The sequence below is a fragment of the Panulirus ornatus genome, chromosome 7 (assembly GCF_036320965.1).
Source record: "Panulirus ornatus isolate Po-2019 chromosome 7, ASM3632096v1, whole genome shotgun sequence".
In the NCBI taxonomy this organism is placed as follows: domain Eukaryota; kingdom Metazoa; phylum Arthropoda; class Malacostraca; order Decapoda; family Palinuridae; genus Panulirus; species Panulirus ornatus.
In genome coordinates, this window is record NC_092230.1 from 17,272,189 (window position 1) to 17,287,244 (window position 15,056).

Consider the following 15,056-nt stretch of genomic DNA (forward strand, 5'->3'; position numbering starts at 1 on the left):
AACATCTTTTTACTCTGCCTAAAATTTAATGATACTCTCACCCCAACTCTCATTTGCTCTCTTTTTCACCTTTCTCTTGACCTCCTGCCTCTTTCTTTTATACAGTTCCCAGTCATTTGCACTATTTCCCTGCAAAAATCGTCTAAATGCCTCTCTCTTCTCTTTCTCTAATAATTTTACTTCTTCATCCCACCACTCACTACCCTTTATAATCGGCCCACCTCCCACGCTTCTCATGCCACAAGCATCTTTTGCGCAAGCCACCACTGCTTCCCTAAATACATCCCTTTCCTCCCCCACTCCCCTTACGTCCTTTGCTCTTACCTTTTTCCATTCTACACTCAGTCTCTCCTGGTACTTCCTCACACAGTACTGTTGTACCGTTAGGTTCTGTTAAATGGTATCTTTTGGTTGTGTGAGCCTATGGGAAATGACCAGTGGAGACCCCGTCGTTCACCAACGTAAGCTAAAGGGTATTTGATTACATGATACTCGAATAGTCGTTTCCCTTTCAGGTTTGGTCATAGCCTAGCAGTAGTGCTGCTGCCTCCTACGCGGGGGTCCTAGGCTCGATCCTGGCTGTTGAAGGTTATTATGTTATATGGTAGTGCGCGTTCATATGTACTATTTACTTATATATATATATATATATATATATATATATATATATATATATATATATATATATATATATATATATATATATATTGGAAAGGATCACAATTTTGCGCGTGATCAAGTATATTCCTAAGAGTCCACGGGGAAAATGAAACACGATAAGTTCCCAAGTGCACTTTCGTGTAATAATCACATCATCAGGGGAGACACAAGAGAGAAATATAAGTCAGTTGTTATACAACGAAGAGATGAAGCTAGGACGCCATTTGGTAAACATGCGATTGTCGAAAACAGAGAACAAGCGTTCATAAACTTATCATTTTACAAATTTTTTCAACAATAAAGTTATCTGATTTGTATAGACCATCACTGATATTAAGATTATTATTCTTTGTGTATCAATCCCTGGGGATAGCGGAGAATACTTCCCACGTATTCCCTGCGTGTCGTAGAAGGCGACTAAAAGGGAAGGGAGCGGGGGGGCTGGAAATCCTCCACTCTCGTTTTTAATTTTCCTAAAGAAGGAACAGAGAAGGGGGCCCAGTGAGGATATTTTCTCAAAGGCTCAGTCCTCTGTTCTTAACGCTACCTCGCTAACACGGGAAATAGCGAATAGTATGAAAAAAAAGAAAAAAAAGATATATATATATTCCTATGAGTCCTCGGGGAAAATGAAACATGATCAGTTCCCAAGTGCACTTTCGTGTGATAATCACATCATCAGGGGAGACACAAGAGAGAAATACAAGTCAGTTGATATACATCGAAGAGACGAAGCTAAGATGCATGTTTACCGAATGGCGTCCTGGGGGGTGGGGGGGGGGGGGATCTCGGATATAATTTGTGCGCTCAGTGTGTAGCGTGATTCCAGTATGACTTCTGAAGGAATGCTGCGCGGGTGAGAGTAGGATGTTTTGTTTAATTCTGTCCTTGACCATTTTTTTTTTTTTCACAAAGATTGGACACTGAGGATGGAAGTGATATAGGGAGGTAGGAGGGGCGGGAGTTGGTTTTGGAGGCTTTTGGGATTGGTATTGTGTTGGCAAGTTTTTCAGGTGTTAGGGATTTTGTTGTGTGGCCAAGAGTAGTTGAAGACATCTGTGAGCGCTTGGATGGCAAATAGACGCTTTCTTAACTTGTCAACGGCTGTTATCATCGAACCAATAAAGCTTTGCATCAAGAACTGCTCGTTTGTTTTTAGTGATGAGTCCTGTCTGCAGACATTCGGCATGGCGATGGGAAATCTCCTTCTTTCTGCCGGGAGGATGTAATCTTTGCATGGAGTTTTCCAAGTCAAACTTCTTCTCACCGTCACACCAACAGGCGCGCCATATGGTTTCGTCATGTAGACGATGTAATTTGCAAACGGCCGAATGACGAAGACATCGGTGATTTCCTCACTGAGTCAACTGCCTGCTTACTTCAATAACGTTTACCTGTGAAGAAGAAAATGAGGGTGGCCTGCCGTCTTCCCGGATGTCATGGTGCAATGACATATGAGCCTACAAAATGTCTGCTCATATTTACGCTTTTACTCAGCCTATTAGGATAAAGTAAAGCAGTCTGCGTTCACCTCAGTGTTCCTTCGTGCGCACCGCGTTTGCAGTAGAGAATTTCTTCATGGTGGAATCAGCAAAATCTACGAAATTGCTTCTTTCTCAAAGTAACCTAAGACCTTTAATGACACATTTCTGAAAGATATTTTTCAACTAGAAAGACATTTTTTCAACTCAAGAGCCAAGGAGCCTTGTACCACTGAAAAACTTCTAGTACTCCCGTATCACAAGAAATTCCTAAGAATGCATCCAACTGAAGGACTTCGATATCGACATTGCATTTAAGAACAACAGTACGATGATAAACTTACTGATAAAAAACTTACGTGAAAACTGAAATGGTTTTGTTTACCATATACCCCGCAAAGGATGAAATAAAGATGACTTGGGACAAACTGGAAAATAACTTGATTTAAGAAAATAGCAGCATCAGCAGTGTTCGTGTTGGGCAAGAGTCTAGTGCCCTGTTTGAATGTAGCGTGGCTTCTGCCACTTTCTGGAACAACGCTTAGAAAATTACATCTTGTCGTTCAATTGTAGACAGAAATGTCATTGAATCCATCATCATTACACACAACTTCATCAGCAATCTCATCATTATTCCTGGTACGACAGAATTAGATCCCTTAATATTCAAAAGAACTGTCAACATATACAGGTCTTTGAGTTTATCCATGACTTGACACTTGCCTTAATCACCCCGATCCTTGCCTGTGGTCATCTGACACATGGCTTTGGTGACCCGACCTATGTTTGTGATCACATTTACTCGACTTTACCCCTTGACCCTCGCTGGTCGAGGTCATGCACCTTGCACACCATATATATCTATATCTGTATCTATCTATCTATCTATATATCTATATCTATCTATCTATATTATCTATCTATCTATCTATCTATCTATCTATCTATCTATCTATCTATATATATATATATATATATATATATATATATGTATATATATATATTTTTTTTTTTTTTGCTCTGTCGCTGTCTCCCGCGTTTGCGAGGTAGCGCAAGGAAACAGACGAAAGAAATGGCCCAACCCACCCCCATACACATGCCTTGATTCAATCCACTGACAGCACGTCAACCCCGGTATACCACATCGCTCCAATTCACTCTATTCTTTGCCCTCCTTTCACCCTCCTGCATGTTCAGGCCCCGATCACACAAAATCTTTTTCACTCCATCTTTCCACCTCCAATTTGTTCTCCCTCTTCTCCTCGTTCCCTCCACCTCCGACACATATATCCTCTTGGTCAATCTTTCCTCACTCATTCTCTCCATGTGACCAAACCATTTCAAAACACCCTCTTCTGCTCTCTCAACCACGCTCTTTTTATTTCCACACATCTCTCTTACCCTTACGTCACTTACTCGATCAAACCACCTCACACCACACATTGTCCTCAAACATCTCATTTCCAGCACATCCATCCTCCTGCGCACAACTCTATCCATAGTCCACGCCTCGCAACCATACAACATTGTTGGAACCACTATTCCATCAAACATACCCATTTTTGCTTTCCGAGATAATGCTCTCGACTTCCACACATTCTTCAAGGCTCCCAGAATTTTCGCCCCCTCCCCCACCCTATGATCCACTTCCGCTTCCATGGTTCCATCCGCTGCCAGATCCACTCCCAGATATCTAAAACACTTCACTTCCTCCAGTTTTTCTCCATTCAAACTCACCTCCCAATTGAATTGACCCTCAGCCCTACTGTACCTAATAACCTTGCTCTTATTCACATTTACTCTTAACTTTCTTCTTTCACACACTTTACCAAACTCAGTCACCAGCTTCTGCAGTTTCTCACATGAATCAGCCACCAGCGCTGTATCATCAGCGAACAACAACTGACTCACTTCCCAAGCTCTCTCATCCCCAACAGACTTCATACTTGCCCCTCTTTCCAAAACTCTTGCATTTACCTCCCTAACAACCCCATCCATAAACAAATTAAACAACCATGGAGACATCACACACCCCTGCCTCCATGGTTGTTTAATTTGTTTATGGATGGGGTTGTTAGGGAGGTGAATGCAAGAGTTTTGGAAAGAGGGGCAAGTATGAAGTCTGTTGGGGATGAGAGAGCTTGGGAAGTGAGTCAGTTGTTGTTCGCTGATGATATATATATATATATATATATATATATATATATATATATATATATATATATATATATATATATATATATATTATCCCTGGGGATAGGGGAGAAAGAATACTTCCCACGTATTCCCTGCGTGTCGTAGAAGGCGACTAAAAGGGAAGGGAGCGGGGGGGCTGGAAATCCTCCCCTCTCGTTTTTTTTTTTAATTTTCCAAAAGAAGGAACAGAGAAGGGGGCCAGGTGAGGATATTCCCTCAAAGGCCCAGTCCTCTGTTCTTAACGCTACCTCGCTATCGCGGGAAATGGCGAATAGTATGAATATATATATATATATATATATATATATATATATATATATATATATATATAGTGATACGGGAGCCTTTCAGTGCTACAAGATTCCTTGGCTCTTGAGTTGAAAAATATCTTTCAAGTTCAAAAAGATTCTTTCAGAAATGTGCCATTAAAGGTCTTGGGGAACTTTGAGAAAGAAGCAACTGGAAGTGGATGCCGAGAGATCGGTGATTATTGGTACTTAAGCACCTGGTCATGAGAAGAAAGATCATGGGAGGCAAGTGTTTTGGGAGCAGTTGAGTGAGTGTGTCAGCAGTTTTGGTGCACGAGACCGGGTATTAGTGATGGGTTATTTGAATGCAAAGGTTGAGGGTATAATTGGTGCCCAAGAAGCATTCAGTGTTGTAAATGAAAATGATAAAAGAGCTTGTGGATTGTGTAAAAGAGAAACTTTTGGATGTAGATGTGGTGAGAGGGGCAGCTGGTGGGATGTCTGATCACTCTCTTGTTAACGCAAAGGTGAAGATTTGTAGAGGTTTTCAAAAGATAAGTGAGAATATAGGGGAGAAGAGAATGGTGAGAGTAAGTGAGCTTGTGAAGGAGACTTGTGTGAAGAAATACCAGGAGATATTGAATGTAGGATGGCAAAGGTGAGAAAAATGAGGTGAGAGGAGTGAGTGAGGAATGAGATGTATTTAGGGAAGCAGTGGTGGCATGTGCAGGAGATGCACGTGGCATGAGAAAAGTGGGAGGTGGGCTGATTAGAAAGGGTAGTGAGTGGGTGGGATAAAAAAGTAAAGTTGTTAGTGAAAGAGAAAAGAGAGGCGTTTCGACGGTACTTACAAGGAAGGAGTGCACATAATTGGGAGATGTATAAGAGAAAGCGGCAAGAGGTCAAGAGGAAGGTGCAAAGGTTGAGAAAGAGGTCAAATGAGAATTGGGGTGAGAGAGTATCATTAAAGTCTAGGGAGAATAAAAAGATGTCTTGAAATAAGTTAAATAATATGCGAAAGACAAAAGAACAAATGGGAATATTGGTGAAGGGAGCAAGGGGTGGATGGGTGAGTGGGGGTGGGGGAGGTGATGACAGGCAGTGATGGAGTAAGTTTTCTGAAAGATTGTTGAAGGCGTTTGATGATAGAGTGGCAGATGTTGGGTGTTTTGGTCGGGGTGGTGTGCGAGGTGAGAGTCAGGATAAGTGGTTTGGTGAAGAGAGAAGAGGTGGTGAAAGCCTTGCGGAAAACGAAATCCGGCAAGGCGGTGGTTTTGGATGGTATTGCAGTTGAATCTATTAAAGAAGGAGATGAATGCATTGTTGATTGGTTGGTAAGGATGTTTAGTGTACATATGGATCACGGTGAAGTGCCAGAAGATTGGCAGAATGCATGTATAGTGCCATTGTACAAAGGAAAACGGGATAAAGGTGAGCGTTCAAACTTTAGAGGTATATGTTCGTTGAGTAAATCTGGAAAATTATATGGGAGGGTATTGACTGAGAGGGTGAAGGCATGTACATAAGCATCAGATTGGGGAGGAACAGTGTGGTTTCAGAAGTGGTAGAGGAGGTGTAGATCAGGTGTTTGCTTTGAAGAATGTGTAAGAAATATTCAGAATAACAGATGGATTTGTATGTGGCATTTATGGATCAGGAGAAGTCATATGATAGGGTTGATGGAGATGCTCTGAGGAAGGTCTTAAGAATAATGTGTGGGAGGTAAGCTGCTGGAAGTAGTGAGAAGTTTTTATCAAGGGTGTAAGGCATGAGCACGAGAAGGAAGAGAGGAGAGTGATTGGTTTCCAGTGAAGGTCGATCTGCGGCACGGATGTGTGATGCCACCATGATTGTTTAATATGTTTATGGATGGGGTGGTTAGGGAGGTATATGCAAGTTTTGGAGAGAGGGGCAAGTATGCAGGCTGTTGGTGATGAGAGGGACTAGGAAGTGAGTCAGTTGTTCGCCGATGATACAGCACTGTTGGCTGATTCTAGTATGAAACTGCAGAAGTTGGGAATAAGTTTGGAAAAGTGTGTGAAAGGAGAAAGTTGAGAATGAATGTGAATAAAAACAAGGTTATTAGATTCAGCAAGATTAGTCACAAGTTAAATGGGATGTAAGTTTGAATGGAGAAAAAATTGGGGAAATGAATTGTTTTAGGTATCTGGGAGTGTATTTAGCAGCGAATGGAACCATGGAAACGGAAGTGAGTCATAGGATGGGGGAGGGGGCGAAGGTTCCGGGAGTGATGAAGAATATGTGGATGGAGAGAACGTTATCTCGGAGAGCAAAAATGGGTATGTTTGAAGGAATAGTTCCAACAATATTATATGGTTGAGAGGCATGGGCTATGGTGTGTCGAAATGGTTTGTACATATTGAGAGAATGAGTGAGGAAAGGTTGACAAAGAGGATATGAGTGTGAGAGGTGGAGGGAACAAGGACAAGCAGAAGACCAATTTGGAAGTGGAAAGATGGAGTGAAAATTATTTTTGAGCGGTCGGGGCCTGAACGTGCGGCGTGCACGATATAGAGGTAATTGGAACGATGTGGTATACGGGGGTTGACGTTCTGTCAATAGACTGAATCAGGGTATGTGAAGCGTCGGGTATAAACCATGAAAAGGTCTGTGGGGCTTGGATGTGGATAGGTAGGTGTGGTTTCGTTGTATTATACACGACAACTAGAGAATGAGTGTGAGCGGTCGCGGCCTTCTTTATGTTTCCAGGCACTAACTCGATAACGCAGGGGGTTGGCGATGCTGTTTCCTGTGAGGTGGGGTGACGCCGGAAATGGATGAAGGCGAGTAATTATGAATATATATGTGTGTTTGTATATATATGTATATGTATGTGTGTATGTATATGTATATGTATGTATATATGTATATGTAAGTATGTACGTGTATATGCGTGTAGATTTTTACGTGTGTATATGAGTGGATGGGCCTATCTTCGTCTGTGTCCTGGCGCTACCTCGCTAACACAGGGGGTGGCGATGCTGTTTCCTGTGGGGCGTGGGTAGGGGCGTCAGGAATGGATGAAGGCAATTAAGTATGCATATGTACATATGTATATAAGTATATGTCTACGTATGTGTATGGATATGCATGTATATGTTGTTTTATATATATATATATATATATATATATATATATATATATATATATATATATATTTATCCTTGGGGATAGGAGAGAAAGAATATTTCCCACGGATTCCCTGCGTGTCGTAGAAGGCGACTAAAAGGGGAGGGAGCGGGGACTGGAAATCCTCCCCTCCCGTTTGTAATTTTCCATAAAAAGAAACGGGGAGGTGGGCCAAGTGATTATATACCCTCTAAGGCTCACTTCTCTGTTCTTATCGCTGCCTCGCTAACGCGGGATAAGGCGAATATGTATAGAGAAAAAAAAAAAAAAAAAAAAAAAAAAAAAAAAATATATATATATATATATATATATATATATATATATATATATATATATATATATGTATTGGGGTGAGGGTTTTAGGAGTGTGGTGTAGGGGTGAGGGGCTCAGTAGTATGTTGTAGGGGTGAGGCGCTCAGGAGTGTGGTGGAAGGGTGAGCGGCTTAAGGGTATTATGTAAGGGTCAGGGGTTCAGAAGTATGGTGAGGGTTTTAGGTGTGTGGGTGTTGAGGTATGAGTCAAATAACCGGTTTATGATGTAAGGACGGCAGGAGAATCGCGGTTTAGGAATATAAACGCATCTATAGTACACGTTTCATAAAACGGTTTTTGCTGCATCGAGTTGCAATCGTTGGATGAAAACACTTAAGACAGAGGACGACAGTACACACTAGCACTGTAAGACGGAGGGACTGTGAAACTTTGTGTGAAAATATACTGTAAGAGTTAACATATTTCGCTCTGCATTATTTGATTTTCACTTTTCACTCCTGCACATAGAGATATTTGAATATCATAGATCGTGATCACTTCAGTCCAGATAACAGGTTTTGCGAATGTTAAGGTAAAGAGGGCACAGGTCCTGCTGAAGTTCAGCAAAACAAACACACAAATCCTAGAAAAGTTCTACTCATTGCAATAAAATAATCCTCTGGATGTTAATCCATTGCACACGTCTGTCATCGAGAGTGCAACCTCCGCCGATCAGCACGCAACGATGGGCCGTCTTACCTGCACTGGTGCAGAGGTCTGTTGTTGGAGCAGATGCCCTCGACACACTGATGGGAAGTTGGGAGGCGTCTGCTGCAGACGTTTCCCTCCTCCCGCTTCCCTCCTCCCAGAAGGTAAACTGGTATCACCAGAGCGAACGTGGTGTTGACACATTTTGTAATTCTTTTTTTTTATGATAACCGAAATGAATATCGTATATACATATATATATATATATATATATATATATATATATATATATATATATATATATATATATATATATATATATATATATATGTATATATATATATATATATATATATATATATATATATATATATATATATATATATATATATATATACATATATATTACTCACCTTTGCATTCAAATCACCCATCACTATAACCCGGTCTCGTGCATCAAAACCGCTAACACACTCATTTAGCTGCTCCCAAAACACTTGCCTCTCATGATCTTTCTTCTCATGCCCAGGTGCATATGCACCAATAATCACCCACCTCTCTCCATCAACTTTCAATTTTACCCATATTAATCGAGAATTTACTTTCTTACATTCTATCACATACTCCCACAACTCCTGTTTCAGGAGTATTGCTACTCCTTCCCTTGCTCTTGTCCTCTCACTAACCCCTGACTTCACTCCCCAGACATTTCCAAACCACTCTTCCCCTTTACCCTTGAGCTTCGTTTCACTCAGAGCCAAAACATCCAGGTTCCTTTCCTCAAACATACTACCTATCTCTCCTTTTTTCACATCTTGGTTACATCCACACACATTTAGGCACCCCACTCTGAGCCTTCGAGGAGGATGATCACTCCCCGCGTGACTCCTTCTTCTGTTTCCCATTTTAGAAAGTTAATACAAGGAGGGGAGGATTTCCGGCCCCCCGCTCCCGTCCCCTCTAGTCGCTTTCTACGACACGCGAGGAATACGTGGGAAGTATTCTTTCACCCCTATCCCCAGGGATAATATACATATATATATACATATACACACACACACACACACACACACACATATGCACATACACACACACACACACACATACATATATATACATATGAAAAATGTAAGAAACAATTTAGAAAACAAACTTTTAGCTTGAAATGAATGAAAAAAAATGAATGTCACATAATGGTTCAACCTATGGCTATGGAAAGGAAATGTACAATTTATTCACACAAACGTCAATAGCAGTTCTCATCAATTTCACCACTGTGTCAATAAGCTTCAATGTCTAAGCTACATTTTTCTCCAACTTCACTATTTTCTTGTCAAAAACACCATGCATGAAAACTATCACTCCATTAACACAACTATAAACATTTACTTCCCCTTTAAAAGTTCTGGGGAAGTCTGTCTCGATACACTGCGGCGAGGCGACGCGACGCTGACACAATCACTGTCACAATATCACTTCTGCCTCCTCAAGTCAATCTCTCAGCCACAGTGCAGGCCTTCATCGTCGAAATCGGTCTTCTGGAGGTTACCGTTGTCGATGGGTGTGACCATGTCCCTGCTCCACCTATATATATATATATATATATATATATATATATATATATATATACATATATATAAACGGACAAAAACTTGTGGCGTTAGTTAATGAGAGCATTCTCATTAACGCTGGTCAGGCTGAGCCACTGCTTCTCCCGCCCCACCACACCATCACACAAACAGGGGCAACACAGGACGAGAGCAAGCCTAAGACATCATCATGTAGCAGCGGGAGCACCACCACTACTGTGTATGCCTGCCACACACGCTGCCACTCGCTGCTTCACGCGACCTGGCCATCAATTACTCACTCAGAGCAGGATCGTCAACTGCTGACTTGGTTCTGGACTTGAGGCGCTCGACGGCCTGGTTGTCGGCGGGAGACCTTGGGACCCGGGTGAGTAATGTGGCAGTTGAGGGAATAATTGGTATGCATGGGGTGTTCAGTGTTGTAAATGGAAATGGTGAAGAGCTTGTAGATTTATGTGCTGAAAAAGGACTGATGATTGGGAATACCTGGTTTAAAAAGCGAGATATACATAAGTATACTTATGTAAGTAGGAGAGATGGCCAGAGAGCGTTATTGGATTACGTGTTAATTGACAGGCGTGCGAAAGAGAGACTTTTGGATGTTAATGTGCTGAGAGGTGCAACTGGAGGGATGTCTGATCATTATCTTGTGGAGGCTAAGGTGAAGATTAGTATGGGTTTTCAGAAAAGAGGAGTGAATGTTGGGGTGAAGAAGGTGGTGAGAGTAAGTGAGCTTGGGAAGGAGACCTGTGTGGGGTAGTACCAGGAGAGACTGTGTACAGAATGGAAAAAGGTGAGAACAATGGAAGTAAGGGGAGTGGGGGAGGAATGGGATGTATTTAGGGAATCAGTGATGGATTGCGCAAAAGATGCTTGTGGCATGAGAAGAGTGGGAGGTGGGCTGTTTAGAAAGGGTAGTGAGTGGTGGGATGAAGAAGTAAGAGTATTAGTGAAAGAGAAGAGAGAGGCATTTGGACGATTTTTGCAGGGAAAAAATGCAATTGAGTGGGAGAAGTATAAAAGAAAGAGACAGGAGGTCAAGAGAAAGGTGCAAGAGGTGAAAAAAAGGGCAAATGAGAGTTGGGGTGAGAGACTATCAGTAAATTTTAGGGAAAATAAAAAGATGTTCTGGAAGGAGGTAAATAGGGTGCGTAAGACAAGGGAGCAAATGGGAACTTCAGTGAAGGGCGTAAATGGGGAGGTGATAACAAGTAGCGGTGATGTGAGAAGGAGATGGAATGAGTATTTTGAAGGTTTGTTGAATGTGTCTGATGACAGAGTGGCAGATATAGGGTGTTTTGGTCGAGGTGGTGTGCAAAGTGAGAGGGTTAGGGAAAATGATTTGGTAAACAGAGAAGAGGTAGTAAAAGCTTTGCGGAAGATGAAAGCCGGCAAGGCAGCAGGTTTGGATGGTATTGCAGTGGAATTTATTAAGAAAGGGGGTGACTGTATTGTTGACTGGTTGGTAAGGTTATTTAATGTATGTATGACTCATGGTGAGGTGCCTGAGGATTGGCGGAATGCGTGCATAGTGCCATTGTACAAAGGCAAAGGGGATAAGAGTGAGTGCTCAAATTACAGAGGTATAAGTTTGTTGAGTATTCTTGGTAAATTATATGGGAGGGTATTGATTGAGAGGGTGAAGGCATGTACAGAGCATCAGATTGGGGAAGAGCAGTGCGGTTTCAGAAGTGGTAGAGGATGTGTGGATCAGGTGTTTGCTTTGAAGAATGTATGTGAGAAATACTTAGAAAAGCAAATGGATTTGTATGTAGCATTTATGGATCTGGAGAAGGCATATGATAGAGTTGATAGAGATGCTCTGTGGAAGGTATTAAGAATATATGGTGTGGGAGGCAAGTTGTTAGAAGCAGTGAAAAGTTTTTATCGAGGATGTAAGGCATGTGTACGTGTAGGAAGAGAGGAAAGTGATTGGTTCTCAGTGAATGTAGGTTTGCGGCAGGGGTGTGTGATGTCTCCATGGTTGTTTAATTTGTTTATGGATGGGGTTGTAAGGGAGGTAAATGCAAGAGTCCTGGAAAGAGGGGCAAGTATGAAGTCTGTTGGGGATGAGAGAGCTTGGGAAGTGAGTCAGTTGTTGTTCGCTGATGATACAGCGCTGGTGGCTGATTCATGTGAGAAACTGCAGAAGCTGGTGACTGAGTTTGGTAAAGTGTGTGGAAGAAGAAAGTTGAGAGTAAATGTGAATAAGAGCAAGGGTATTAGGTACAGTAGGGGTGAGGGTCAAGTCAATTGGGAGGTGAGTTTGAATGGAGAAAAACTGGAGGAAGTGAAGTGTTTTAGATATCTGGGAGTGGATCTGTCAGCGGATGGAACCATGGAAGCGGAAGTGGATCATAGGGTGGGGGAGGGGGCGAAAATTTTGGGAGCCTTGAAAAATGTGTGGAAGTCGAGAACACTATCTCGGAAAGCAAAAATGGGTATGTTTGAGGGAATAGTGGTTCCAACAATGTTGTATGGTTGCGAGGCGTGGACTATGGATAGAGATGTGCGCAGGAGGATGGATGTGCTGGAAATGAGATGTTTGAGGACAATGTGTGGTGTGAGGTGGTTTGATCGAGTAAGTAACGTAAGGGTAAGAGAGATGTGTGGAAATAAAAAGAGCGTGGTTGAGAGAGCAGAAGAGGGTGTTTTGAAATGGTTTGGGCACATGGAGAGAATGAGTGAGGAGAGATTGACCAAGAGGATATATGTGTCGGAGGTGGAGGGAACAAGGAGAAGAGGGAGACCAAATTGGAGGTGGAAAGATGGAGTGAAAAAGATTTTGTGTGATCGGGGCCTGAACATGCAGGAGGGTGAAAGGAGGGCAAGAAATAAAGTGAATTGGAGTCATGTGGTATACAGGGGTTGACGTGCTGTCAGTGGATTGAAGCAAGGCATGTGAAGCGTCTGGGGTAAACCATGGAAAGCTGTGTAGGTATGTATATTTGCGTGTGTGGACGTGTGTATGTACATGTGTATGGGGGGGGGGGGTGGGGCCATTTCTTTCGTCTGTTTCCTTGCGCTACCTCGCAAACGCGGGAGACGGCGACAAAGTATAAAAAAAAAAAAAAAAAAATACATATATATATATATATATATATATATATATATATATATATATATATATATATATATATATATGTATATATATATATGTATATATTTTTTTTTTTTTTTTCATACTTTGTGGCTGTCTCCCGCGTTTGCGAGGTAGCGCAAGGAAACAGACGAAAGAAATGGCCCAACCCCCCCCCCCATACACATGTACATACACACGTCCACACACGCAAATATACATACCTACACAGCCTTCCATGGTTTACCCCAGACGCTTCACATGCCTTGCTTCAATCCACTGACAGCACGTCAACCCCTGTATACCACATGACTCCAATTCACTCTATTTCTTGCCCTCCTTTCACCCTCCTGCATGTTCAGGCCCCGATCACACAAAATCCTTTTCACTCCATCTTTCCACCTCCAATTTGGTCTCCCTCTTCTCCTCGTTCCCTCCACCTCCGACACATATATCCTCTTGGTCAATCTCTCCTCACTCATTCTCTCCATGTGCCCAAACCATTTCAAAACACCCTCTTCTGCTCTCTCAACCACGCTCTTTTTATTTCCACACATCTCTCTTACCCTTACGCCACTTACTCGATCAAACCACCTCACACCACACATTGTCCTCAAACATCTCATTTCCAGCACATCCATCCTCCTGCGCACATCTCTATCCATAGCCCACGCCTCGCAACCACACAACATTGTTGGAACCACTATTCCCTCAAACATACCCATTTTTGCTTTCCGAGATAATGTTCTCGACTTCCACACATTTTTCAAGGCTCCCAAAATTTTCGCCCCCTCCCCCACCCTATGATCCACTTCCGCTTGCATGGTTCCATCCGCTGACAGATCCACTCCCAGATATCTAAAACACTTCACTTCCTCCAGTTTTTCTCCATTCAAACTCACCTCCCAATTGACTTGACCCCCACCCCCACTGTACCTAATAACCTTGCTCTTATTCACACCTACTCTCAACTTTCTTCTTCCACACACTTTACCAAACTCAGTCACCAGCTTCTGCAGTTTCTCACATGAATCAGCCACCAGCGCTGTATCATCAGCGAACAACAACTGACTCACTTCCCAAGCTCTCTCATCCCCAACAGACTTCATACTTGCCCCTCTTTCCAGGACTCCTGCATTTACCTCCCTTACAACCCCATCCATAAACAAATTAAACAACCATGGAGACATCACACACCCCTGCCGCAAACCTACATTCACTGAGAACCAATCACTTTCCTCTCTTCCTACACGTACACATGCCTTACATCCTCGATAAAAACCTTTCACTGCTTCTAACAACTTGCCTCCCACACCATATATTCTTAATACCTTCCACAGAGCATCTCTATCAACTCTATCATATGCCCTCTCCAGATCCACAAATGCCACATACAAATCCATTTGCTTTTCTAAGTATCTCTCACATACATTCCTCAAAGCAAACACCTGGTCCACACATCCTCTACCACTTCTGAAACCGCACTGCTCTTCCCCAATCTGATGCTCTGTACATGCCTTCACCCTCTCAATCAATACCCTCCCATATAATTTACCAGGAATACTCAACAAACTCATACCTCTGTAATTTGAGCACTCACTCTTATCCCCTTTGCCTTTGTACAATGGCACTACGCACGCATTCCGCCAATCCTCAGGCACCTCACCATGAGTCATACATACATTAAATAACC

General features: G+C 42.3%; 1 protein-coding gene across 1 annotated transcript in view; it reads right to left on the bottom strand.

Annotated features, from left to right (window-relative positions):
• LOC139749435 (facilitated trehalose transporter Tret1-like) overlaps positions 1–8,843 on the bottom strand; it is a 49,250-nt gene extending 40,407 nt beyond the window's left edge. The window contains exon 1 of the mRNA XM_071663286.1: positions 8,747–8,843. The gene's annotated coding sequence lies outside the window, so the exon portion shown is untranslated. The remainder of the gene's footprint in view (positions 1–8,746) is intronic.
• Positions 8,844–15,056: the final 6,213 nt, after the last annotated feature.